Genomic DNA, 25,404 nt, shown 5'->3' with positions numbered 1-25,404 from the left:
CAATGTGAGGAGACATTGAATCCATGAGAGAAATGCAAGGGCCGCATGAGGGAAGCATCTATTCTGGCTCCAAAATGACACTATGTACACACGATTATTTTTGTGTTATATAGATAGTGGGAGACGACGGATGTAGCTATTTTGACGAGCTTTTTTATTTACTATGTCTCCCAGTGTTCGTAACATGAAAGTAATTATTTGTGTTGGTTCCCAAAAATGGATGGGTTTACACTGCCACTAGGCAGAGCCCAAGATGATTCCTCTATATATCTATGGAGAGCCACCTCCAACTATCAATATCCATTAGGCTTGGACCAACTTTAACAAGGACATAAAATCCTTCTACACTTCGAGCTTTGCAAGACCCGGGAGGGTGATCCCTTCAGTGAATTTTTTAGCTCTCTGCAAGGATACTCAGGAATTTACTGAAAACAAAGCAGATTATCTAATGAAAAGACTCAACAGAAAGGGAGAATTCTCAAGGATGGCAAGTCCTTCTATGATCCTCAACCTTAAGCTGGAGTATGAGAAGGGCGGGACAACTTTTTAGATGAAACATAAAACTTAACAAATGATATTTTGAAATTTTAAGAGATTTGTAGTGATTCATCAGTTAAAAGAAAAACAAGGTTGATAAACATGGTGAATACTAAGAGGGGGGGTGAATTAGTATGCCAAAAATCAATGTACTTAAACACTTTGCTAGACTAATAGTAAACCGATAAAACAGTTTAGCAGACAAACCAGTTAGCACACATGCAAACCAAATAGCAAATAATGCATTCACCCACAGAAGCACAAATACCATAACACAAGAGATTTTGACATGGAAACCCAAATGGGAAAAACCATGGTGAGATGGAACTCACAAGTAACTATCTGCAGAATAGAAACCAGACCGGTTAAGGTCATACAATGTTCTTTACCAGAACAGATCCTGTTAGGAATCTCAATCTCTGTTAGGAGATAAGTCTGATTAAAGACTACCTTGCTAGAGGATTTTAGATCCATAGATGTGAACCACCTTGTTAGAGGATTTACAACAAGCTTTTGGGCCTACCCAGCTAAGGGCTTCAGACTTGTCGAAGATGTGAGTAATCAACAAGTGAGTGATCTAGCTAATAGCATAGATTGCTTGGTTAGATCCTTGATAGCTCGTTCCTAATGCATTCCAGCATTACTTCAGTCTTCTACACATTCATACTCTCTCTAACTCATCAACCACCTTAAACCCCAGCAACAACCTAAAACCCTAGACATGATGTCCTTTTCAAGGAATCTGATTTCATGTCGGTCCAATAGGATTACAATACAATTTCCTAGGTTCAATGCATTTAGACATATTCTGTAACATGACACAAAAAGCACCGTTAAAGTGTCGGCACCATCAAACAATCGGTGGATGGTAACTCATCACAAAAAGCTGGTTGGTAACTCATCATAGAGTATTACCGGTTCATACAAAATACCGGTTTAAGAAAAATACCGGTTGCCGGTTTGACAAAATGAAGACTAGGAAATATGTGTTATGCCACTTTGATCCTTTGTACTGCTTGAGATCCTCGAACCGCTTGGGGTCAACATACCGCTTCAGATCGGTAAACACTTTTTGCAAAACACCAATAATCTAAGGACTATAATGCATTATACCAGTTGGAACAAATACCGGTTGAGCTTAAACTTATTCATACAAAAGTGATCTCAATGCAAGTGTGTGTCCATTAATGACAATCACAACATAATCATCAAAAATGCCAACAATCTCCCCCTTTGGCATTGATGTCAACACTTAGGAAATTTTGACATCTAAGTGTTTTACAACAAAAATATGCCATAATCAAAATTACTTCCCCTAAGCATATACACTATCCCTTTTGCAGAAAATACAATGTGTACTGCTTCTTAATAGAAATAACATGAAAGTATACATCAAAACATTCAAAATTTATACTTCTTCCCCTTTGCCAACAATGACAAAAATATTACAGACCAACCCCTGTTTCATTAGTATTAAAAGAATAAGAGTTTATGACAATAAAGAATAAAACTTGTCAAAAACTGATTTGAAGTCCTGCAAAAATTGTTTCATAGATAAGGACCAGGACTCAAGTAGGGAGGTAGCCACTTCTTTCTCTGTCTGTATCTGGGAAACCTGCTCTTCCATGGAGTCAATTGTGCTCATCTCTTGAGTCATCGTTAAGGCATCCAGATTGAGATAACATTTGTGAAGTATCTGCAAGCGTGGGAGTAGAACTAGTTGGAGTTCCTACAAATCTCGAGTCCGGTTGCTGATTTCCAGCTCTATTTTGGTAGACTGAATATGAAACCGGTGAACGGTTTTCCCATAAGCTGTAAAAGAGTCATACGGTGGCTTGAAGGTGCTCAAATATAACTGCAAGTCAGTTTGTAGCTTTTGATTCTGTACAAGAACATCATCATAGAAGAGATGGGGTTGGTAAATCTTACTCAATAGTAGATTCCCCTCATCCAGAGCATCGACAACAATAGTGTCTATGGGTTCAGTAACCGGGTTTCCTTCATTATCAAACACTTCATCCGGTTTTGTTATTGTCGGTTCTTGCTCAGCCTTCTTGTTGGCTTCAGCCACTTGATGCATCTTAAGAGCTTCTTGAGCAAGAGTATGTGTATTCTTGATCACTTCTTGACCCTTTCATTCCAGTAACAGGAGTCTTCTTCTTCTCATGAAGAAGAGGCCTTTGTATTTATGCATAACTTTGAAAAGTTTTGAATTTGATACATCAGGAAAATGTTGAGCAAAAATTTTCTCTCTCATTTCCTATTCCTTTTCTATGTCAATGCACCATTTATTATCTAAGGAATTATACAAAGAATCTGGTGTCTCAGATCTAATTCTGAAGGTGACCAGTCATTAACACATAAATACTTAATGATTTCTTGTTCAACTGCTTCCTTTTCATCATCATTGAAATCATCAAAACAATCAATCAAATCATTCAACACTTTTCGCCTAATATTTTTGAAAGTTCTTTGACAATGTGTCAAAGGTTTGTAGGAAGAAATGTCAATATTTACCGGTGTTGATGATGTCGGTTCATTCTTTTTCTTTTTCTTTGCTTGTCTTGTCTTCTTGGGTTTTTCCTTAGTCACAGTTTCTTTTGAGTCCGGTGAGTTGTTCCTTGTCTTCCTCTTCCTCTCGAAGACTTTGGCAAGTGCCGCTTCCGGTTTCTTTTTTACAGGTGACTGCTTGGTCACTTTGGGACTGGCTGCAGTAATTGGTGTTGATGTCGAAGGCACTGCCTTTCCTTTCTTTTTAGGAGGTTCTACAACCGGTGCAACCCTTTCCAGATAGGTGTCGATTCTCTTTGCCTTGGGATCTAGGGGTGAGGTGATTAGGGTAGAAGCATACCCATCCAGCATATCATACATCACCTCATAGCCCATAGGCTCTACTTCTTCCTGTCTAGGCTCAATAGCCTCCATTATGCATTCATCCACTTTGATGATAAAGCATATATCCTCTTCATATTTCTTGACAATGTCACTAGATATCCTCATCCTTAGGCTCATCTTGCTTCTTAACTCATCAAAGTACTTGTTCAGAACATCAGGGTAACCGGTTCCAACTACTTGCAGGATCTCTTTGATCTGCTTGGTAACCGGTTGGTCGGCAAACCATTGAATATCTCCAACTCCTGGGAAATAACCTTGGAAGTAGAAGAATAACCCTACCAGTAGTTGTCCAAACTTGAATCTTAGTGCATTATCTTGTTTGATTGACTTAAGATTCAACATAAGTTGTCTTTGCATACAGGTGCACAGATCAAACAATGCATCTTCTTTGATCATCCAGTAAGCGACATTTACCGCTGTAGTAGAGATAGAATTAATTCTGCTGGTAGAGAACGTCTGGTAGCCTATCACCATGCAGGTGTACTTGACCAGATCATCCTTGATTGAGTTGACGGTCATGCCACGTGAGTCGCTCACTGAACCGGTGAGCTTGGACATTTTAGTCTTGTTGACCTTCCTTAGGGCTGGCACTTCCCCTATATTGCAGAAATTGGTGACGGCTTGAATAGCTTGTGGTGTGATATCATGTGTTCTCTCAAGATACATCTTGTCACCATGAACTCTGCTCAGAATGATCCGAATGTGGTCATCTGTGAAATCCTCTAGGAAGTAAACCGCACTGTGAAGCTTTTTCTTCTCCAAGATGCTATACTCCAGTTTGATCTTTTTATCCTTCCCACAGAATAGACATAGCTGAGAATGGATCACAAGAGACCTTAGGTCTTTGATCTTGCAATCTATGTAATCTGAAATCCCTTCTTCTACTATAACCCCAGCCGGTACTTGAGACAAGGCATCATATTTCGATTTTCTTTGTATGAAATCCATAGAATTGATAGTTGCACTAGTACTATCATGAGATGCGGAAGCCATGACAAAACAAAAAACTCGAGAAGTACCTTTCGGAAATCGGGAATTTAGGGCTTGCAAATTCCACTTCATCGGCTGCTGAATCACCGCTTTGAGTTCTTCTTTTGACCGTTTGAAATTTGCTTCTGAATCTTCTTCAGGGTTTCGAGATTTCTTTGAATCGCAACACAAATCACTTTTTCTTCACTTTGCACTTGAAAAACTTTTTTGCTCGAAAAATGATAGTGAGAAATGATTTAAAAATTCCTTTTAAACATATTCCTCACCTACCATAATAAATGCTCCACCATTAGGACGTAAACCTTAATTTGCCTATTACCGTTTTTGGTCATCTGCCAAATGACAGGTATCACATACCGGTTAAGGTCTTTTACCGATGTAAACCGGGGGTTCGTAGTGTTTCACCATTTGCTCCCCCTAAGCTTTTCTGATGCTTAGTTTGTTGATTCCGATATTTCCACACTAGGTGCAGAAACTAGTTCTTCTTGCAGCACTGCTGGTTTCTTCTTCCAGGTTTTGTTCATATCCGCTTGAACAGTGTCAATGTTAATCTTTCCTTCCCAAGTGACTGGTATGTCATCCGATATGTTCTTTCTTGATCTGCAGAATCTGGCAATGTGACTTGGTTTGTTGCAATGATAGCAAACCATTCCAAGTGCTCTCCAAGGTCCATTATTCATATTACCGTTCTTCCTCCTGCATGTTGCAGTAGTGTGACCATGATCATGACAGATCAAACAGTTTTCTCTCCATCCAGTTGCTGCTTGATAGCCACCGCTTCTTGACTGATGATTGAAGGCATTAAAATGGTTGTGATTCTGGTTCACAGAAGGTTCCAGACCAACTCCTTGAGTCCTCTGAGGATATCTTCCATTGTTGTTCATAACAAACCTACATTCAGATGCTCTATGCCCAAACTTGTTGTATGCATAACAGTTACCATTGAATTTATAGGATCTAGGATTATCATTTAGAAAATAAGGAAAATTATTGTAAGCCTTACTCCTACACACATTGGCAATATGTCCTTTAAGATAGTTAAAGCAAACAGGTTTAAACTTTTGCTTACCTTTATCCTTTGATGTCGTTTGTTTCTTTGATGCTCCAATGTTTGTACCAGAGGTCTCACCTTCATCATGACTGGAATAACCAAGTCCATCAGTATTCTTGACAGATTTGGTAGATTCATGCTTTTGCTCTAGCTTAACAGTACTCTTGTTGAACTTAGCAAGTATTTCCTTTGACTCAGAGAGTTCTTTGGAAATAGCAGCATTTGTTTCCATCAGGTTTTCATTCTCAGAGATGGCAATGTTCAGTTCTCCTTGCATGTCTTCCTTTTCCACTTTGCTCGCATAGAGTTGAGCAGATAGGGCACTGATCTCTTGCTTCAGTTTGGAGTTTTCATGATCTTTGTCTTTGACCAGATCTTCAGCTTTCCTCCGATTCTCAAGCTCTTGGCACATTCGAATAGTCAGTCCTTCCAATTCTTTTCTCAGGTTGGAATTGGATTCATTCAACTTTTCTACTTCTTGAATCAGAGCTTCCATGTCCGCTTCATCAAAGGAACTATTTTTAGATAGCTCCACCAGTTTTTCAGCATGTTCTCTCCTTTTTGCTTGAGATGCCTTATATTTGACCATAAGATCATCATAGGCTTGCTCAGACTGAGTGAGCCGATGAGTAAGTTTCCTCAATGTGTATTCCCCCATATCTCTTTCCAAGTGGTTAAACTTATAGAAAGGTTGGCTCCGATACCAATTGATGAATACTAAGAGGGGGGGGTGAATTAGTATGCCAAAAATCAATGTACTTAAACACTTTGCTAGACTAACAGTAAACTGGTAAAACAATTTAGCAGACAAATCGGTTAGCACACATGCAAACCAAATAGCAAATAATGTATTCACCCATAGAAGCACAGACACAATAACACAAGAGATTTTGACGTGGAAACCCAAATGGGAAAAACCACGGTGAGATGGAACTCACAAGTAACTATATGTAGAATAGAAACTAGACTGGTTAAGGTCAGACCCGTTAAGGTCATACAATCTTCTTTACTAGAATAGATCCTATTAGGAATCTCAATCTCTGTTAGGAGATAAGTCTGATTAAAGACTACCTTGCTAGAGGATTTTAAATCCACATATGTGAACCACCTTGTTAGAGGATTTACAACAGGCTTTTGGGCCTACCCGGTTAAGGGCTTCAGACTTGTCAAAGATGTGAGTAATCAACAAGTGAGTGATCTAGCTAATAGCACAGATTGCTTGGTTAGATCCTTGATATCTCATTCCTAATGCATTCCAGCATTACTTTAGTCTTCTACACATTCATACTCTCTCTAACTCATCAACCACCTTAAACCCCAGCAACAACCTAAAACCCTAGACATGATGTCCTTTTAAAGGAATCTGATTTCGTGTCGGTCCAATAGGATTACAATACAATTTCCTAGGTTCAATGCATCTAGACATATTCTGTAACACGGCACAAAAAGCACCGTTAAAGTGTCGGCACCATCAAACAATCGGTGGATGGTAACTCATCATAGAGTATTACCGGTTCATACAAAATACTGGTTTAAGCAAAATACTAGTTGCCGGTTTGACAAAATGAAGACTGGGAAATATGTGTTATGCCGCTTTGATCCTTCATACCACTTGAGATCCTCAAACCGCTTGGGGTCAACATACCACTTCAGATCGGTAAACACTTTCTGCAAAACACCAATAGTCTAAGGACTATAATGCATCATACCGGTTGGAACAAATACTAGTTGAGCTTAAACTTATTCATACAAAAGTGATCTCAATGCAAGTGTGTGTCCATCAATGACAATCACAACATAATCATCAAAAATGCCAACAAAACAAAACCGGTTACAAGCATTGATCTGTGCCTTAATCCATTGGGCACCTGAAAGATGTGAAACATAAACCTGAAAGTGTGATAGAATTTGATCTGATAACATAAAATCTGAGATGATGTTGCCTTACAATATGTCCTTTTTGTAATGCTAACCCAAAACTACTTATCTAAAATCCTTGCATAAGCCCTATCATTCTGCAACTCCACTTAAATGATTTAATTGACCCCTTGGGCCGAAGCATAAACATAAAGCTACATACATCATAACAATGCACTAGATGAAATAAACCATTGATTCATTTTATTTAAAAATTGATAGAATCATGCAATGGAGAGAAAAAGGTCGGAGCTCTATTTTTCTTTTAACAAAATGCTATCTCTATCACAAGATAAAATTTATGCATAACTCCTTCAAGAACTTGTACAAAATTTCACACTAAAACATTTCTTTATTTGCTCTGTAAAATATTTTACAGCTTGTTTACTTCACTTTGACTCGCTATTGGAAACAGACAATGAAAAAACCCAAGGAACAAGAAAACTGGACCTACAAGACATTTCCAACAAATTGAAACCTTTCTTCTGGCCATGATTTCCCTTATTATATAATAAAGGGAGCCACAAGATTCCGGCCAAAAGATACATGTTAACAACCAATTCATTCTTAACAATTAGCCTTAAAAGGCCGTATACAATTTTGGTACAAAATTGTATACATGTCCATGCGCTGGCACCTATGAATCATCAATCTTAACTAAAAATTGGTAGGGGAAAAACCATTTGAGTCATGTCGTTATTGCTCTGACACCTTTAGATGGAGTATGAGATGTTGTGCTTTTGTCCTATCGAGCGTTTCCCTTCTAGGAAAGTAAACGGGGTCTTGGCAAGAAGAAAATTCACCTCTAAACTAGAGGAGGACCTTCAACCTTCATGCCCAAGATCAGAGGCAGTTGGAGGGGGAGTTAGAGGGTAAACATAATATGTTGGGGAGGGGTCACAACTTTCATGTAGCTATATGGATGGATTGCTACCACTCCCTACCCAGACATGTTCCTTTTTCATTCCTCTGCGGGCTCTCTCTCATAACCCCCTGCCATCCAGTGACAGAGTAGACATAGAGGTTGTGCCATGCATGGCCTTTCTTCATAAGAAAAGGCTTTCACACCCCCTCTAGAAATCCTCCCCACTTTCACATCCCCTTTGGCAATAGACATACTCACACATGAGAGAAAAAATCCATCCAGTATCACAGAGTATATTTCAACTCCATTTACGAGCTTGGTCAAACATCATTCCCTCTATAGAAGGAAAAAATACTTTCAAAAAATGAAAAGGCTTCATACTCTCCTACCAATTTGATCACCACCTTGTTGTATTTATAGCTAAACCATACTTCATCAAGTAGTTCCTATTCGTGAAACATCATCACCCTGGTGCTCTTAATTCAATCTGCTAGATATGGACACTAGAATTCATGCATATCACATCCACTGTATTCTTCTGCCAAGGTTGATTTGATGTGAGTGATTTTATCCATATTTTATTCTTCCATGGGTGTCCATTCTTCTGCTTTAGGATCTTTGTCAACAAGCAAAACTTTGAACTCATCAGAGAACTCGTGATCCATCACACTTGAACCGAAAGCTTATCTAAATCATTTCACATCTTCTGAGATATCGTCCTTGCCTTGTCGAATCAGTCCTTTTCTCAATAGAAAATTTGAAAATAATCCTCCTAGATTGGGTCGGCATCAAAATTTCCCAACTGGTCACTTATCATCTTGAGTGGACAAGTCTGTACCCCATTCATTCTGCCTTTCCCATGCAAGCTACGACTGGTGCCTTCTATGATCCCTCCTAATTTCATATTTGAAACTCAACCATAGATCTTACCCAGCTTGGCAAATCCAATGACCATTGCATGTCGACTCAACATTTGTCCTTCCATCTGTATCCGCAGACCCACCAAATCCTGACTAAACAATGCCATATCATCTTTCGATCAGACTTTGTCATCGACCCCACTGTAAGTCTTCCTGGCCAATCCAGGACAAGTGGCATCATCTCGCGATGTCGCGGTCCATCATAGGGATATTGGGGTCATCAGATCTATTCAAACTTTACTGCTTAGCACAATGCCCGTTAACTCCTCTAGAATTAAAAATCGAGCATCTTTTACCTCAGGATAAAACATCTCCATTCATTTTGAACATGTGCAAATTGATAAGACTGTTAGTAATCCGACCTTTACTGCCTGAGAACCGGTAACAATGCTTCGACCGGTTATACTGCCAACCTTGTCGGTTTTTGTTGAACACGTGGCATCATCTCACGATGTCGCAGTCTTTATAATCCTCGCATCTTTGATCATGGGGAAGCACAAACCATTGGATTCATCCTATCTTTAGCAAATGGTCAAAATACTTAGGACTTTCAGGCTTAGGGAAATTATGGGCACAAATATTTAAAAGGAGAACAGTCATAGGGAAATTTTCGCAACTTAGGAAAAATCACATTTCATAAACCAGTTGACCACCACTTAACACTTAGGAAATAAAATGGCCCCACCCATGGTAAACAACCCTTGGCTTTTAAGTGGGAAAAGTAACAACAAAATATATCATTGCTAGGTTTTTCCTCACAAAATGTAAGAATCTTGATGAACCCTAGACCTTGGATCATTTACAGAGGATACAAATAAAACCAAAAAATCAATAATTTTAGCACAAAATTGAAAATTTCAGGCAATCAATTTTTAGAGCTATCAGTTTGTATGACAGTGTTGTTTTGGAGAAATAATTGCTAGAGCCCCATGTGAGTAGATGGAGAGGCCACAGGAAGAGACTCAGTGGTCGCATGAAGAGATGGAGGGGCTATGTGAGTGGATGGTTTAAATCACACACACTAAGCTTTGTCTTCTAGGCTTAATGTGTTAAACACTCAAAGTTGATTGACATTCTCTAGAATTAATATGTTGCTTAGTGTGTGTGATATAAGAAGATGTAGGGGCCTCAATAGGTGTATCTATGAGAGAGAGTGGGGGCCCTCATAAACTCTATCTCATTATTGATTCTACACTTCCAATATTATAGAATACTATTGGTTAACAAATTTTGTTCTCTTTAAAATATAAGAATATGATCTTTAAAATAAAAGAATATGACTTTATGCCCACACAAGAGAACAAACTATCAATCAATAGTTGGATAAGTTGCAATATCTCTACAACTTTCCTCTAAATTTTAGAGGTACAACTCCCTCTTATGATATAGTTTTAGTGTTTTTTAGGGATATGCTTTTAACTAGAGAGCATGAAAGCAAAAATTCCTAACTATAACAATGATAAATAAATTTTCTCCAAAGCATTAACCAATCATTTTCATACAATACTTCATATAAAGATGAACATCATATAACAACAAATGTATTAGGTAAAAAAAGATTTAAAACAGTTCATCATATGAAAACTTGAACAGTAAGCATTCACATAGGAAGAACACAAAGATTATCCATATTAGCACAAAGTCTAAGTATAGATAAACTATTCTAAAGTTTCCATATCTAGAAATAAACTATATAATCCATTTGCATTTCAGAAAAAATCACCAAGTCTGATATTCTGAAAGTTCTCCTCCCTTTTCCCCTTTTCTATCTACTAATCATCCCTTTTTGTACCTAATCAAAACTTTTTTGTTTCCAAGAAATAGTTTCTCTTTCCATAAAGGTTTTGAAACAAACTTCATAAACATGCTTTTCAGATAAAACAAAAATTACAAGGACAAACAAAAGCCATATCATAAACAATAGTAGGTGCTACACCTCCTCTTCCTCATTTACTGGGTTTTGATCAATTATTTGTCTGTTGATCATTTCCGCTTTCATCTCCTCTTATATAAGGACCTAGAGGACTGCAGTAAATTCATCTTCATCTTCTATGAGTGCCCGAGTGAGGTCAGTTATATTGAAGAGAATATCATCCTGCATGTATTCGACATTCAGTTGTATGAGGGGACCTCTTCCCTTAAGCACCATTTCCTTCAATGTCTTAAGAACTAATTACCAGGATTCCTTCCAGCAGCTAACTCTTCCTATAGGATCCATTAGTGATTTTTTGCTTTTGCGGTAATCTTTCTCAAAAAGGCAACAATCTTTCTATACTTGGCAAAATTGGTATGCTACTTCCATGCAAGAGCTTTCAACCCTTGAATAATGTTTCCTTGTTGATTTTTCAGCCAATTCAAGTCTAGATTATCAAATGGCAACTCATCATGAGGTAAGACCATTTCGACAGGGGAAGTTCATAATAACATCAGGAATTATCACTCTGGCCCCCACCATTGCATGCCTTTAACCATTGAAATCTCATTAATCATTATGGTACTTTACAAATCCTAATTTGTTCACCTTTTTGGAAATTGTGCATGGTGATGGGTGGTTTAGAGGCAAACAAGAATATAGTCTGAAAATTCATGATATTCAGATATAAATTAAGAAGACTCATCGGGTCTTGGGTAAAGACAGGAACCAATAAATGCAAAGTCGTTACTCTGTTGGCAAATGCACACTCCAATGAGACACTGTAGGTGTTTGAAGGTTTGTTCATTGATGGCAACCTTACAATCCTATGACACTGGCAAGACAATTTACCAGCACTAGCAAGATCAGACTTTACACTGGCATATAGACCACCTGCACTGACAGTAAAAGGAAGCATATCGGCACAGAAGCCGATAAGGATTTTGTTTGTACTATATTCTGTTAATTATTGTAAAATCATTGTAAGCCGACTTGGCAAGTTGTAAAATGACTCATATATGTAAGAGATCATTGTTGAACATTTTGTAAGAATAGATGGAAGAAAATATATAGGCGAAATAAGGTAGACCTATTATGCGAATTATAGGTTAAGGGTTTATGTATGAAGTAGAGCTATAAACCGGTACTGGATCTAGCATAGTAGATGTTATTTTGAAGTAGTACAAGACATTGGATTTATATAATCCATTTTGTAAGTCGGTGAGACTTCCCATTTTGTAATTGAGCAGTGAGCTCTAGGCACTTGGACTTCCTGCATGTGCAGGCCCCTCTTGTAGTAGGTAATATTCTTTTATTGGCCAGTAAGTGAATATTGTGGGTCACAAATCCCACCGAGGTTTTTCCCACACTGGGTTTCCTCATTAAACTACTGTGTTATGGTGTATTTTTCATGTGGTTATTGTTATCTCTATTTATTGCATTATTTTTTGTTTACCGGTATACAGTATTAATATGTTCTATATGTTTTAAGTTAAGAAAATCTTCTAACTGGTTAGATACTAATTCACCCCCCCTCTCAGTATCTGTGGGAATCCTAACAATTGGTATCAGATCCTAGTCCTCTATTTTAAGAAGCCTAATAGCTTGAGGAAGATCTTGACACTGGTAGAGATGGAAAACTTGATGAAGTAATTAGAAGCAGCTCTCTCAGACTATGATGCAGAAAAATTGAAAAATATCAAACTCGAAGATGATCTAAAAGCTGTACAGGATATTATTCAAGCACTTCAAGAAAATCTTACCATTTCAAGAAACAAGAGAAGAGAACTTTGTGAAAAGATGCAAAATGAGAATGATGAAAAGGAAACTCTTAGTGGTCTGATGAATAAGCTGAAACAAGAAAACATGACAACAAGGAATGAGATGCAGGATATGACTATGAGATTTTGTAAAGAAATTGAAGATAGAAAGAAGAATGAAGAAGACTTGACTAGAAGACTGAATGATGTTGCAAATTAAAACACAAGACTTAGTTATGAAAATGATATGTTGAAGACAGATCTGATGCATGCACAGAATGACTCAAATGAACTCATGAGACAAAAAGGTATCTTGGAAGGAGAACTAGCTACTACAAATCAACATAAAGAAAAATTCAAGAAAAGCTTAGAAGAACTTGGTGACTTGTTGAAGAATCAAAAACCTAATGGTGACACTAATGGTCTTGGCTTTGAAGCTGGTGAAAGCTTCGGTACTGCAAACACACAGGATCATAGAAAACTGATAAGACAACCTAATGCTTATAAATTTAATGGAAAATGCTTTAACTGTAACAAGTATGGTCATAGAGCAAATCAATGTAGATCTAGAAATTATCAGAATACCGATACATCCACCGGTCAATGTTCAAAATGCAACAAAGTTGGTCATAATTCTGAAAATTGTAGATTGAATGTGAGATGTTATGTTTGTGGAAGATTTGGACACTTATCTAATCAATGCAGAACACAAACCGGCATAGGATATGGAAAAGATATTCAGAAAAATAATGTGACTTGTTATGCTTGTAACAAAATTGGACATATTGCTAAATTTTGTAGAAGCAAGTCCTCACCGGTAAATAACAAAGGTCCTAGTTTGAAAGGTAAAGAAAAGGTTGAAGAAGTAAAGCAGGAAATCTCAAAACAATGGATCAGGAAATCAGAACTAAATGTTGATAGGAATACTCCTCCACTGACTGAACAGAGTAACATTCCACCGACAGGAGACTCTTCATCTAACTGAAGAAAATTTCCTTGAGGGTTTAGCAATCAAATGTGAAACATGCTATTATTCCCTCGGTTGATGGTAAGAATTTGAAATTACTTCTATACCGGCAGATAAGTTAAGTCATTACTTAACCGGCAAGCATTAAATGTGGTAGTTGGCAAAAATAACATTATAAATCAAGTGTTTTGGCTCCAATTTCATTTCACTGAGCATTCAAACAATCAAAGAGCGCGAAAATTCCTGAGCAAAGACATTTCGAGCAAATAAGTAAAGCAATTTAGCAAGCAATCTTTCCTAAGGTAGATAAAGGTATTTATAATCATGGCTTCTTCATCGGTTCCTGAATTCATAGCAAACCCTACTGTAGTCAAAGTGATTAAACCCCCTAGATCTATATTCCAGTTAGTTCTCAAAATTGCTAAGAAGGATTATAATGTTGGTGCATTTTCTCAAATCCCCAAAGGAGTAGTTTTTGCAGAAGACCCTAGAATGTACATTCATTGTCACATAGAAGAATTAGGTGATGAGGAAATCAAGAGCATGTATAAGACTATAATTTGTGACAATTCTGGTAATGTGAAACCTGAACACAAAATAGTTGAAACCCTAGGATTCAATGAAATTCTCAGTATTCTAGATTTCCCTAAGGATGTTATAAGGATAGTTTTAAGCAGGGTTCATGGTGAATTCTTCTGGTTGGACCCAGTTCACAAAATCACTAAAGAGGCAGTAAAGGTTGTGACAGGGTTACCCTTCACCGGTAACAAACCTGATAAGACAAAGAAGGTCTCTAATGACCTAGTGATGAACCTAACAGGTGCAACATCTAACAAGAGATCTTTAAGAGTAAATGATGTAACTGACATCAATATCAGATTCATTAACATGATTTTAGGCTATAAAACCACACATGTAAATAGGTTAAACTTAGTCTCTAGCCTATGCATAAAGAGTGCCTATGATATGATCAAGGATAATGCAAAAATAGATGTATGTGAATGGTTGAAAGATGAGCTTATTGATAATCTTGGAAAAATTAAGAAAGACAAAAAGGGGACATTTAGATTTGGAAACCTACTTGTATGTTTAATGCTACACATAACAAAATAGGTGCTCGGTATCGGTAATAAGAATCTTGGTTTTGATATACCGGTAGGCAAACAATTATCTAATTTACTAAATAACATGGGTGAAAATAGAGAAAAGAATATAAATGAGTACTTTCAGGCATTGAAGGCCTGGATGAATACTAGAGTCAGGCTTTCACAAGCAATTGTAAATAAGTATAAGGATGAAATATGCTTTGTTATTAAGAAGGATGAGATTTGGATGGAGGAAGTTTTCCCAAGAACCCTTTGGGTTACTGAAATGGGTTATGAAACCGATGACCACATAATTGAAACATATGCAAAAGCCCTCCTAGAAGCACCCAAGGAACCTAAAGAAGAGGTATTTGGGAGTGCTGAGACTATTGAGAATCAAATTCAATCTAAGAAAAGGGTAAAGAAGGTAGAAGCAACAGTAAGAAGAGGATCTAGGCAAGTAAAGGCTATCAAAGAAGATGTACTTAAAAAAACTGGTATCACTGAAGATGAGTTAGAAACACTACAGCCAAAAACTCACCTTTCATTAGTAGCAACTTCAGAAAGTGATATGCTAGCTGCATTTAAAAGAGTTGTGAGGAAAAGAGAACCTTCACCAGTATCTACACCTTCTCCTAGAAGGACCAGATAGAAACAATAGGCAGTAAGGCCCCCGGCTAAGAAGATAACTCCTAAGAAGAAGAAGTTAACACCCAAGAAGAAGACTCAACAAAACATTGCTCCAATTGACAAACTACTAGATGAAATAACAGAGGATGGACAACTGAAAAAAATCAACAAATTATATGATTCATTATCAGTTGTTGACAAGGAGAAAGTTGAAAACAGTGTAATTCTACACTTGGACATTTACAAGAAATTTCTAATGCAATTTGTAGATGAATTACTAGCAGAACTGTTTAAAAGACTTGAAGCTAGAAGGCAAGTTGTTGTAGAGCTTGATAAGAAAATGAAAATTGAAAAACTACTTGTTGTTTATCCTGTCAACTCACCAAAAGAGATAGATGATCTGATCTCCAAGGCTAACCGGTTAGTATTTTCAACTGCACACCGGCATGTGGCACTTATGGTTGGTAGAGTAAATGAGGTTGCAGAGGAAACTGCCAATGCATGGGACATATTCCTTGTAGAGAAGGAAAAGCAGGAAGAATATAGAAAACCCAAACCCATCAAAGTATATCAGAAGGATAAGGACAAGGGAAAAGGCAAGGTTGGTGGACCACCTAGCATAAAAATAAAAGATAACTTATCCCCACCGCCTCTGAATACTCCACCGATAGTGACTATTGATAATCAACTGGATAGTGAGAGCATGGACATATCAAAAGAGGACACAAATCCAGACTCTGAGGTATTATACACAGTGGACATTGATACTCAGAAGGTAAATATTGTGGTAGATAAGGATACAACTGAGAAGATAGATATGGCTAATGAGCAACCAGTAATTGATGGTACAAAAGGTAAACCGACAGATGATAACACAGAGCAACAAGCAGAGCAACAGGCTCCATCACAACAATAGGTTCATACAGAGTCAATGCCACCGGCAATAGCTGAGCAAGATAAACCTTTTCTTAAAGAAATGGAAACACAAACTGACCTACCAAAGGTCACCACAAGTAAGGATATTGCTCCCATCGGCGGAATATAGAGTGTTGGCTCTTCAAGTATAGAATTCAAACCAACTAATGTAACAGAAGTTCTTTTGGATTCCATAAAGAAGATAACATATTGTAGTTCACAGGCTTACAAGGCAATAGATGACACCATTCCAATTTTGAAAATGATAGCACCAAAATTTAATGTAGATAATAACGATTCTTTGAGTCAACTTGACACTTTGTCTAAGTATATTATTGAAAACACTATGATAGTTGAACAAATAAAAGAGGAAGCATTCAAGGAGAGATTAGAGAAAGAAAAACACAAATTATTTGAGGAAGAAATAAAGAAGTGTACAAGGCAATTTGACAAACTTCTACCGGAACTATGTAGCACATTGAAGGATTTCAAAACTTTGTACAGGGATGCATGTAAAACTAACTTTTTGACAGTTGATATAGACAAGAAAATCAGCAAGATACAGGAAGAAATAAATCAACTAGCTGATAATTTCATTAATTCATCTGATTCATTATCAATTTTTGAACAGAAAATAACAGGTTTTGAGGAAGAACTACTAAAGTTGGAAAGAGACAAAGAAAGAATAAAAGGAAAGGATAAAGATCTTAAATGGAGACTTAGTCCAAAATTGGACTATCTCGCCTCCTTAAGGAAAGAAATATCTGATGCCTTGATTCAAGGACAGAAAACACCGGCAAAGCAAATGCAACACCTCACCGGTACAATTCAGAGGACAGAGGCTACAATAAAAGACAACAAAAAGTTCATTGATAGCTTGAATCTGGTTTTGGCAGATCTTTTTCATATTGTAACCAACCGGTTACAAGGATGAAATAGGAAACCACACTCTATTGACACTTTGACAACCTTTGTCATTGATGCCAAAGGGGGAGTAGTGGAATGAGAAAAATAATCAATAAAATGACTCATCAACTCAAGGGGAGTACACATTATTTTGGTACACATTATTTTTGTAAGACAATACCGGCAGATTCTTTTTGGATGACAGTTTTTGGATTTTTCTCATGAGTGTTGCCATCAATGCCAAAGGGGGAGATTGTTGGCAAATGCACACTCCAATGAGACATTGTAGGTGATTGAAGGTTTTGTCATTGATGGCAACCTTACAATCCTATGACACCAGCAAGACAATTTACCAGCACTAGCAAGATCAGACTTTACACCCACACACAAACCACCGGCACTGACAGTAAAAGAAAGCATACCGGCACAGAAGCCGACAAGGATTTTGTTTGTAATATATTTTGTTAATTATTGTAAAATCATTGTAAGTTGACTTGGCAAGTTGTAAAATGACTCATATATGTAAGAGATCATTGTAGAACATTTTGCAAGAATAGATGGAAGAAAATATATAGGCAAAATAAGGCAGACCTATTATGCGAATTATAGGTTAAGGGTTTATGTATGAAGCAAAGCTATAAACCGGTACTGTATCTGGCATAGTAGATGCTATTTTTAAGTAGTACAAGACATTGGATTTATATAATCCATTTTGTAAGTCGGTGAGACTTCCCCTTTTGTAATTGAGCAGTGAGCTCTAGGCACTTGGCCTTCCTGCATGTGTAGGCCCCTCTTGTAGCAATAATATTCTCTTATTGGCCAGTAAATGAATATTGTGGGTCACAAATCCCACCGAGGTTTTTCCCACACCGGGTTTCCTCGTTAAACTACTGTGTTATGGTGTGTTTTTCTTGTGGTTGTTGTTATCTCTGTTTATTGCATTATTTCTTGTTTACCGGTATACAGTATTAATATGTTCTACATATTTTAAGTTAAGAAAATCTTCTAACTGGTTAGATACTAATTCACCCCCACTCTCAGTATCTGTGGGAATCCTAACATGCTCATCACCTGATAAGTGCTAACTATTCACTTTATCACAGTATCGAGTGGAAATGGAAGTCAGGAAAGACTATCGGGTGGAACTGGAATTCAAGAAAGACAAACATAGTTATAATGCGGCAAGGATTCTCTGATAGAGTGACAACGATAAGGAAGAAAAGATCTCCCACAATAGGGGGTAACACATACACAAATAAGTTGGACTACATAAACTCCTTTGTTGTCTTAATGCATAAACTTAAGGTCATAATTTGAAACCCACTCTTCTACATGTGACCTTTGATTATGCTCAAGATTTTTTATTTGTCCTTTTTATTGGCTTGTTTTCTTGTGACTACCTTCCTTTTTGCTTCTATCTACCACCTCATGTCTTCTTTATCTAGATAACCAATGTGCCCAAAAAAGGAAAAAAGAAAATGATGATATAGTTATAGGGAAACTAATAGAAAAGTAATGTCATAATATATAATGATTTATGTGGGGAAAATTATTTCAAGAGAAAAACCACCCACAAATGAAAGTAAATAAATGTATTATTCAATAATCAACAATTACAATAGTTGTAAATTTAGAGTCTTTGTAAGAGTATCGCCAACAAGAGATTTGGAGAAATTTTGGTAGCATAATAGTACCTACAAAACTCACTATGAAACATTCATCTCAAGAAACTGATAAATAGGAGAAGCAATTCATGAAACCATAAAATCATAATTAGGAAACCATGAGTTAAAACCACCCAAAATGTGATGTCTAAATCCCTAATAAAAAAACAATGTCAAAATCCCAAGATGTCTCTACAAGATAAAAATGGCATATTCATTCCACTTGTCATCTGATTATCATGATCTACTCACCAACTAAGGTGGTTCATTTAGACTCCATTATCTCCAATCAAAGATTTCTTATAATATGTCAAAAGTTGGTCAACAAGTATAACTCCCTCTTACAACTCTCTTATGCATCATAGATTCTCTTATAATTTTAATATGGGATGCTTAACTTTTGGAGGCCATATATTTTCATTTGGGAAGTCATTTGAGCCCTTTATTAAAATAAAAAATATCAAAGAGATCCATGTTGTTGTAACATACTTACTCTATTTAAGGCCTATTTCAACATTTTTAAGGCTAAAATTTAGCTCTTGAGCCCTAAAATTATATTTTTGTGTTATACAGCTCAAAAATTATAATTTTTGCCATTATGTGTTGCAAGTTTGGTTAGAATGAGTTGTTTCTATATTGTCGTTGATGCCAACATGCTTTGGTTGTCATTAGTAATTGGTTGGTATAGTTGATGTTGAGTTTCTTGTGCAATTGTGCTAAGAGATTTGCTCTGCATATCTTCTATATTGTACATCTATTCATGCAGGTTGGATATGTAGTTAATAAGTGTTGAGAGATGCTAGATCAAGATTTGGTGTTTTGGATTGTTGTGCTAAGGAAGTTGTGTTCACCAGTATGAGACAGTGTTTGAAAATATTTCCATGCAAAATGCATGCTCCACATTTCTTCACTTTATGTAATATGGTTTCTAATGTTGTAGTTTTAGAGATAAGTTGATAATGTCCATAGCTTCATACCATTTAGTTGACATGATTTCTTGGGCATCGGAAGCGTGGTTTCAAAGTTCGATGGTGTTTACTCTAGGTTTGACCGACTTCAAGTGTTTACACTTTGCATTATTACTCTGATGATTATGGATCATTGTATAATGTATATGATCTTTATTTTGGTCTCATTTAAGATGTGTTGTAGTCCACTTTACAATCTTTGGGAATGTTTAGTGTCAACCTAATTTGAATTGTGTTCGGTTAATATACTTATCCGACCTTGGGAGATTTTCCATGTGTAAGGATAATGTTTTGAGGAAGGTGTGTGTAGTGGGTGATATGTGATGTATGTGGAATGTGAAATGAAAAGGAAGTGGGTCGTGACATATGTGTATGCGATGAAGGTGTGTGAAAGAGGATATAACTCCTTGATCATTTGAAAAGTGTTGTTTGAGTTGGGGAAAAGTGTTGAATAGTGTGGATTTTCATGTGTTAGCTACCAGAAGCAATTAATTGAAGGTATCTATAGATATTATGGTTGCAAAGGTATATCAGTGGTGTATTCTTTCTTTTTTATTCTTATTCATCTAACTAGTGAGCCTCTGATAGTGAGCCTTTCTTTGTAAAAATAGCATTAACCGGTGTCACCCTAACACCACTCTAACAAGTGTTCATATATTAAGAATAGCATTCTCTGTGGTTTTTCTCTTAACAGGGTTTTCCACGTAAAATTTGATGTTTCATTGTGTATATGTGTTCTGCTTTTCATGTTCATATATTTCTATGGATTAAGTGATAAAGTTAAGTTGTTGTGGATCTAATTTAAAGAAAAGATTTTACATTTGTTTGTATAACTGATTCACCCCCCCTCTCAGTTGTCTTATGCATAAGAATAGTCGACAATTATTATCAAATCTTTGGTTCCTTGGAGAATAGCTTAATTGCTTTAGGAGATCCTAATGGCACACAAATTGACAATCTCTATGTTTGATGGATCCAACTATGCTTTTTGAAAAGTGAAGATGTAAGGTTACCTTATTTATCTTGGCTATGAAGTTTAAAAGTTTGTTACACAAAAGTACACCAAACTGCAGACTGGGGTGAACACTATGGATGAGATCAAGGAATTTGAAGACGATGAAAAGGCAAGGTTTTCTATATTTAGTGTTCTTTCTAAGACTGAATTAACAAAAGTTTCTTTGGAATCTGCTCATGGGGTTTGGAATAAATTAGAAAAGACTTATAAAGGAGATGCTACAGTCAAACAACCTAAGTTGTATAATGCTAAAACTAAATACAAATGCTTGCAGATGGATGAAGAAGACAATATAACTAGCTACCTGTAAAAGATGGATGATGTGGTAAATGAGATCAAAGGTCTTGGTGGTAACTTGTTGGAAGATGAAGTTGTGAAAAAGGTGCTCAAAATTCTTACTAAACCCTATAGCTCTAAGGTTTTAGAAATAGAAGAATCACATAATAAGAATAAGTATACTAGAGAATACTTGTATGGCTTATTACTTTCTTTTGAGATGAGAGAATTTGGTACTACTAGTGCAAGAACAAAAAATGCATGTAAGGCTACTATATCAGTGAAAGATGAGGAATCCGATGAAGAGAACTTCGATGAGATCGAGTCTAACTTTGTGAGAATAATGAAGAAAGGAACCAAAAAGTACAAAGGTAAATTTCCCTTTAAAATTTTCAGTTGTGGAAAGATGGGTCATTATTCTTCTAGATGTCTTGACAAAATTACAAATCAAATGAAAGTTCATTAGGAAGGCTTATTATGTTAGAGAAGATGCAAATATTTCTAATGATGAATTTGATTATGAATAAGACATTGAATGTTTCTTCTTGGTAGTAAAGGAAGAATCTTGTTCAACTAACTCTTGCAAAATTGTGAAGGAAAAATCTAAGGAAGATGCTACTAAAATTGAAGGTACTATTGCATTTTCTTTGTATGCTAGAAGAGATAAAGCTGAATGGATTATTGATAATGGATGTCCAAATCATATGATTGGTGACAAGAGTAAGTTTGTAAAGCGTGAAAAAATTGATGGAGGTGTTGTTATATTTGGAGATTATCAGATGGCTAGGATAGTTGGAATTGGTTCTATCAGTTTTGATGACAAACATAATACTAATAATATTTTCTATGTTAAAGGCTTAAATCATAATCTTTTAAGTTTATGTCAAATGTGTGGAAATGGATATACTCTTGTATTTCAAGATTATGGGTGTAAGATTAGAAAAAGGTTTGGAATTGTGATTGCAGTAGAAAGGAGGACATATGGAAATGTTTACCAGTTGACGACAGCTGGCAAATATTGTCTGATAGCACAAATTAATGTGAATTGGTTATGGCATCGGAAGATGTGTCACATTAATTTTGATAATCTAGTGAGGATTAATTCAATTAAAGTTGTGAGGGATTGTTTGAAGATTACAAAGCCTACTAATGCTATCTACAAAAAATGTCAAGATGGAAAACAAACAAGGAGAACTTTTAAAGTTAAGGAACAATCTTCTACTAGGTTGTTGAAAACAGTGCACACTGATTGTTATGGTTTGACCGAAATAAGAAGTCAACAAGGTGATAGGTATTTCATGCTCTTAATTGATGATTACTCTAGAATGACTTGGGTTACTTTTTTAAAATAAAAATCTAAAGCTCTAGAAAAGTTCAATAAATTCAAGGCTATGGTTGAAAATGAGTTAGAATAATCAAATATTTGAGGTGTGACAAAGACGAAGAGATTACTTTTGATGAGTTCAATACTTTCTGTGAGAATCATGAGACAATAAGACATTTGTCTGCACCCCTAGGACACCACAACAAAATGGTGTAGTTGAAAGGATGAATAGATTAATTCAAGAGGCTGATAGAACAATGATGAATGAAGCAAGTCTATTGGAAATTTACTGGAAAGAAGCAATATATACTATGGTATACACACTTAGCAAAGAACATATTAGAAGAAATTATGGAAAGACATCTTATGAACTATGGTATGGAGGACTCCATCTGTAAAATATTTCAGAATATTTGGAAGTAAATGTTATATTAGAAAAGATGAAGAGAATTTTGGAAATTTTGACACAAGAGCTGATGAAGATATATTCCTTGGCTATTCTACCAAAAGTAAAACTTACAGATGTTATAACAAAAGATTGAAAACGAATTGTTGAAAGCATCAATGTGAAATTTGATGAAGACACTTTGAAGAATACAGTTGTAGAGATGGGATATGAATCAAATGAGTCTACTAGTAAACAAGAAAAGGAAAAGGCTAAAGAAACAGAAGTGCGGAATGATAAGGAAGATGCTCCTAAGACTCTTAGGTATGTGCAAAAGAATCATTTAGAAAAATAGATTATTGGAGACAAAATAAGAGGTGTTATCACAAGAAGTAAATGTTAGTGTAGGTTTTTATTTTCCTAGTTGGGTTTATTATTTTCCCTTTTCCTACGTTTTTCCTACACTTTAATTAAGCTTGCTTAGGTTAATAAAGCATGTTTACTTAAGACAAGTGGGTATTGAGGTGTCAGCATGCTATGAGGAGATGCATTTAATATATTTAGATCATCATGGTGGTCTCTCCTCATTGGTCGGTATTGTCACCTCCACCCCTCTCTTGAGTCTATATAAACATGCTACCTTGCTTATATATTCATATAGTTGGAGATAGTAATCTGATGTTATTTTGCCTTGGAGCACTTCACATCAGTTTTATCTCGGTATCATTGTTATGTCATTTATTTCATTTGTATTTACAGTTTATTTGATCTATCTCTTTCAATTCAATTCTGGGTTGTAATATGTTTCTCAAATTTTTACATGGTATCAGAGTCTGTTTTGAAAGATTAGATTATTATAGAGATCTTGTAAAATCTTGTTGTGTTTTCTTTTGCATTTTGCATGATCTGAAAAACCAGCTTATGAAGATCCGGTAATATTGTTTTACATATTTTTTTTTTTGTAAAACAAGGTTTTTGAAGCTTAGATTTGTGAAAGAACTTTCAAATAGTGTGTTTTAAGGCCTAACAAACATTTTATTTGTGTTTGAAAGGCCCAAAAACCTCTATTTTCATATAAAGTGTGTGCAAATCAGACACCAGAAGCTTTGCATGTCAGTTTTTCCTTATTGAAGGCATTTTTTTAACACTGTGGCCCCATCTTTTGAAAGTGATAAAGAAAAAATATTTATGGGTTTGTTTCGTCGCTAAAAAATACCATCTGGGTCATTGATATATTTTTTATTGCGTCGAAAAGCTTCAGCCAGACCCCTCACCATTGCAATTTTCATTTTTACATATGATCTTCAAGTGAGGTTTTCTCAGTCATACGGAGGTATTTTTCAGTGCAATTTTTTTTGAAATGGGGTACTTTTTTTTGTGCTATTTTCATTGGTGCAATCAATTCTTTCTTAGAAGTTACCAATTTTCCAGAAATTAAATTTTATTAGCGGATCTGAAGGGTAGTCCCCGTTTTATGAACTTCAAACCACTATAACTTTCACATATGACCTCAGATTCAGATCATTTTTTTTTAAAAGTGGATATTTTTTCAATTAGAATACATTGGTGTTGTTTTTATGCTCATATTCTGAGATATTATTTTTGTCTTCAATATTTGTGTCCATTTTTTGGACTTTATAAAACTCTGGAAAATAACTCCAACATTGTAAATGCACTAAATTATAAAGTGACACCTTATAATGTCTAGGGGGGTGATTTCTGATCTAGTACAAAGGGGGGGTTGGTCCAGTGTGTTCTCTCTAAGTTTTTCATCTCTCTTTCCTGCATAAGCAATCTTACTTTCTGCGTTAAAATGGATCAAAATACAGTACCAATACTCACACCTTACAACTACTATGAGTGGAAATCAAAAATGACAATCTATCTTAATAAATTGGGGTTGTTTAGAGTAACTATGGGATTTGAAACTAAACCAACACTAATTGTAGAAATGCCAAAATGGTTTAACAAATGTGATGAAGCTTATGGTACTCTATGTATGTCTATATCTTATGATCTTCTTTTTCATGTTGAATCTGCTACAACTCCAAATGATGTATGGACAACATTAGAAAGGTTGTTTGGTAAACAAGATGAGTTAAGGGGACACCAATTGGAAAATGAGCTAATAGGGATAAATCCATGTAATTTTGATACAATTCAAGACTTCTTCACAAAACTAAAGGTTGTAAGATTGCAATTGAAGGTATGTGGGATAGATAAGAAAGATTGACAATTGATTCTAAGCATTCTTTCCAAACTTGGTCCAAACTATTCAGTTTTTGTGTCTACTTTCTATTCTACAAAAAGTGTCTTAGGAACCAGCTTTAAAATGCCTTCTCTTGATGATTTTGCAAAAGAACTCACACAAGAACAGGATAAGCTAATTCAAATGGGCATAATTAATCCCTCTAAATCTCAA

This window comes from Cryptomeria japonica, chromosome 8, assembly GCF_030272615.1.
Source record: "Cryptomeria japonica chromosome 8, Sugi_1.0, whole genome shotgun sequence".
Lineage (NCBI taxonomy): Eukaryota > Viridiplantae > Streptophyta > Pinopsida > Cupressales > Cupressaceae > Cryptomeria > Cryptomeria japonica.
The sequence above is the reverse complement of the archived record's forward strand: the minus strand, read 5'-3'. Positions refer to the sequence as shown.